At 47.2% G+C, this 4551-nt stretch overlaps 1 protein-coding gene across 1 annotated transcript in view; it reads right to left on the bottom strand.

Moving 5' to 3' along the window:
* Positions 1 to 4551, bottom strand: part of PNKD (paroxysmal nonkinesigenic dyskinesia) — a 75450-nt gene that overhangs the window by 27744 nt on the left and 43155 nt on the right. The gene's annotated exons all lie outside the window — the stretch shown is intronic.

The following is a 4551-nucleotide window of genomic DNA, read 5'->3' as shown; positions in this document are numbered from 1 at the left end:
ATCAAGTTAATCAAATGAAAGAAAAAATGTTACCCCCTCTATGAGGCCTTTGCTAACCACCTCCTCACTCTACTCTATTACCAATATTACTGTGCTTACATCCTTCACTTTCATAGCACTTTTCACAATGTGATGTTATTTTGTGGATCTTTTCTGTTACTCCCACTGGAATGTTAGCCCCATGAAGCCCCATGGAAGGACCTGTGTTGGCATCACTGTATTCCCAGTGGTGTGAATAATACCTGGCCCAGAGCAGGTGTTCAGTTAAGTATCTGCAGAATGAATGAGTGAATGATAGAAACAAGGCATGGATGAATGACAATTCATGTTTTGCCACCAAGCACTGTGACTGTCAGGAGACTGGAGCCCTCTTGTTCTGACTAGTGTGCTCAGGGTCCACAGGAGAGCTGTACAGAAGCCAAACCCCACTCAGAAGGGTGGATCATGTAAAGGAGTCAGAACAAGCCCGGTGGTGGCAGGCTCTTCATAATATTAGAGGAAGCTGCAGGAGAGCCACGGCTGAAGAACCCATGCACTCCAGGGCTTTGGCTGTGACCCCTCCCCTGAGCAGCTTGGGGGGCACTGCCAAGGCTAACGTTTGCCTCTGCCACTCTCTTAGGAGAGACACCTTCAAAACCCGAGTCAGGTGCCTGGCAGTCATGCAGGTCTGGCCTGTGATGTGGGTTCCTGGGTTAGGGTGGGGGTTCTTGTGTCTCCTCCTTGTTCCACCTGTCATCCTGGGCTGCCTGTCCCTGGTGTCTGAATCTTGCCTTCCCTACTGGCCTGGGAAGTTCCCTTAGAATGGAGAGCCTGCCTCCATCTTTGCACCGTGGCTTAAGCTTGATGACTGGTGCTTGGTTGGCATTCAGGAAATCACTGGTGGTGATGATGATGATGATGACAACGATGACGGTGATGATGATGAAACAATCATGAAGATGCTGAGATGGTTGGAGCTGCTTAAATGTTAGAGAAAAGAGACATCTTGTTGGACCTGGGTGGAGAAATTAGTTCAGTTTAGAAAAGTGAACCCAAAGCAGAAGTGGTGACTGGGATAATCTGGCCTCTGCTTAGCCCAGTCCATTCCCTCATCTGTTATCCCCAATCAAAGCTCAATTTCCCTTGTGGACCATTCTCTCATGGACTCCCCTCTGAGCCATTCTGCTGTACTCTGCGGAACTCTGGTTTGTTCAGAAACAAATCCTCCCCCAACGTCCTCTGCCTTCTCACAGAGCTCCTAGCCTGTCTGGACTGAATATGATCCCTGTCTTCTATTCCCTCCCTTCTCTCTAACTGCCCTGCCTTCTGCAGTGGAAACCTTTAGTCTCACATTGTCACCAGGTTGGAAAGGAATGCACTAGTAATAGTCCAGGCCAAGGCCATTGCTCTCCCTGACTAGTACAAACTTCTTTCCACCCCTCCTCATCAGTCCCATACACTGATCCCGCCCAGGCTCTCTAAGGATTTCAACACCTGTTTTTAGTTTTCCTGCCTGATTCCTGCCATCAGGTAATTCCAACAAGCATGGCTCACTCAACATCATAGCGCGGCAGTTTTCAAGTGTTAGGGAGCCTAAGAACCACTAAGGGAGCTCGTCAAAATACAGAATGCTGGGTCCCTCCCCCACAGATTCGGACTTAGTAGGTTTGGCTGGGGCCCAAGAGTGTGCATTTCGCATGGGTCATTCTGAACTCTGCCTTGACCTCAGTTCCTGACTTCAATTCCAATGCCTTCAACATAATTCAGCAGCTTGCTCACATGGCCACACCCTGGATTCACCTGGAACTTCTCTGCCTCTGAGAACCTAAATTCCAATGTCCTTTTTCCTGATCCCCTCTCATCCCCAGTACACATGGGCCTCCAGTTCCAGCCCCTCAGGCAGTTTGTTTTCTTCCAGCCCTTCAGCCCCTCTTGCACCCATATTTGAATTTAGGCTCAATCCCTTGAACTACTTATCACCTGTCAGTTTCCTGACCCTCTGACCCCCTTGCACCCGCAGCCTTAGCCTACCAACCTTCAGACCTACCTGAACCAACGTGACAGTCTCCTACCTCACGGACAGGGCTGAAGAAAGCTGCTGTACCACATGGCTCAGGGCTGCTATGGTTCAGGCCATCCCAAGTCCCTGACACCAATGCTTAGCAGTTCTATTTTGCTGAGGCCGCATCTCATCTGCAGTTGTTATTCCAAACCTCAAGCCCCAACGTCATTTCCTTTACTTTCAGCAAATATCCTTCTTAGAGAAAACAATTTCTGTGACTACCTACCCCTCTACAAATTTTGCAATTTTCCTCAGCCTAAGAGCAAATTCCAGTATCTCCTTGTCTTAAAAACTTCCCGGCCGGGCACAGTGGCTCACGCCTGTAATCCCAGCACTTTGGGAGGCCAAGGCAGGCGGATTGCCTGAGCTCAGGAGTTCGAAACCAGCCTGGGCAACAAGGTGAAACCCTGTCTCTACTAAAAATACAAAAAATTAGCTGGGTGTGGTGGTGGGCACCTGTAATTCCAGCTACTCGGGAAGCTGAGGCAGGAGAATCGCTTGAACCTGGGAGGCGGAGGTTGCAGTGAGCCGAGATTGTGCCACTGCACTCCAGCCTGGGTGACAGAGCGAGACTCTGTCTCAAAAAAAAAAAAAAAAAAAGAAAGAAAGAAAAAGAAAAAAAAACAAGAAAAAAACTTCCCTTGACCTTGTACCATTTTCTAGACTCCGTTCTGCCTTTATCTCAACACAATCCAGTTTCCTGAAAGGCTGTCTCCAAAGGTGTGGTAGACGGCATTTCAGTTTTGAGTTCTTCATCTCTTGCTATAAATACACCGTTCACCCCGTGACTGTGCACCACTTCAATGGAGGCGAGGTATATTTTCCCAAGCCACTGATGTTGCTGGTCTAAGAGAGATGAAAGGCACGTGGAGCCACCTGGATCCGACTCACAGCTTGGAAGTCAACCCAGCCCAGCAGAGCCCAAGCTAGATCAGCTGAAGCTCAGCCTGCCCACAGATGCATGAGCAAGATACATGCTTATGGTTGTAGGCTTCTCAGTTTTGAATTGGCTTCTTATGCAGCATTAGTGCAATAATAGTTAACAGCGACAGAGGGAAACAGAATATTAATGATGCTGGAAAGACATGATGGATGAGTGATTAACTATTTACAAAAGAGCAATTTATACTTGTGCCTCACGGAATCTACCAAAATAAATTCTACCTGAATTAAAGGGTTAAGGATATAAAATTAAACCACAGAAAATTAGAAGAAAATGAAAGACATGTTCAATCTGGATTGCAGAGGATTTTCTAAAGCTAAAAATAACAAACGCATCATCTAATTTTCCTTAATAGGCATATATTATTCTTAAAGGCATTATTATTCCTATTATTCCTTAAGGGCATACATTATTCAGAAAAAAGCAACAGAAGACCTAACAAGGGAAATAATTACTGTTTTAGTTACTTGAAATCAAAAACCTTGGCTGGGCACCGTGGCTCATGCCTGGAATCTCAGCACTTTGGGAGGCCGAGGCGGGCAGATCACGAGGTCAGAGATCGAGACAATCCTGGCCAACATGGTGAAACCCCGTCTCTAATAAAAATACAAAAATTAGCTGGGCATTGTGGCGTGTGCCTGTAGTCCCAGCTACTTGGGAGGCTGGGGCAGGAGAATTGCTTGAACCCAGGAGGCAGAAGTCGCAGTGAGCTGAGATCATGCCACTGCACTCCAGCCTGATGACAGAGTCAGACATCATCTCAAAAAAAAAAAAAAAAAGAAAGAAAGAAAACCTTGGCCGGGCATAGTGGCTCATGCCTGGAATCCCAGCACTCTGGGAGGCTGAGGCAGGTGGATCACTTGAGGCCAGGAGTTCAAGGCCAGCCTGTCCAAAGTGGTGAAACCCCGTCTCTACTAAAAATACAAAAATCAGCTGGGCGTGGTGGCAGGCGTCTGTAATCCTAGCTACTCAGGCACTGAGGCACGAGAATCGCTTGAACCCAGGAGGCAGAGGTTCCAGTGAGCCAAGATCGCCCCGTAGCACTCCAGCCTGGGCGACAGAGTGAGACTCTCTCAAAAAGAAAAAAAAAAAGGAACTTAAATATACTTGATCTTAGCCAAAAGGCCAACGAGTGATTACAGACCTTAAATAAATGTGACAAACACAAAGACCTCAATTAATAAATGGATAAATGGCTAATAAATATGAAAAAAATGTGAAAACTCAAAAGAATCAAGATAATCCAAGTATAGCCAGGCATGGTGGCTAACTTGCACCCAAAGTACAAGTAACCCCAGCACTTTGGGAGGCTGAGGTGGGAGGATCACTTCAGCCCAGGAGTTCCAGACCAGCCTGGGCAACATAGGGAGACCTCATCTCTACAAAAGATTAAAAAATCAGCCAGGCTTGGTGGTGCACGCCTGTGCTTCCAGCTGCTCAGGAGGCTGAGGTAGGAAGATCTCTTGGGCCTGGTAGGTACAGGCTGCAGCAAGCTGTGATCATGCCACTGCACTCCAGCCTGGGAGACAGAGACTCTGTCTCAAAAAAAAAAAAAAAAAAAAAAAAA

This window comes from Mandrillus leucophaeus, unplaced genomic scaffold (genome assembly GCF_000951045.1).
Source record: "Mandrillus leucophaeus isolate KB7577 unplaced genomic scaffold, Mleu.le_1.0 Scaffold70, whole genome shotgun sequence".
Lineage (NCBI taxonomy): Eukaryota > Metazoa > Chordata > Mammalia > Primates > Cercopithecidae > Mandrillus > Mandrillus leucophaeus.
The sequence above is the reverse complement of the archived record's forward strand: the minus strand, read 5'-3'. Positions and strand labels throughout refer to the sequence as shown.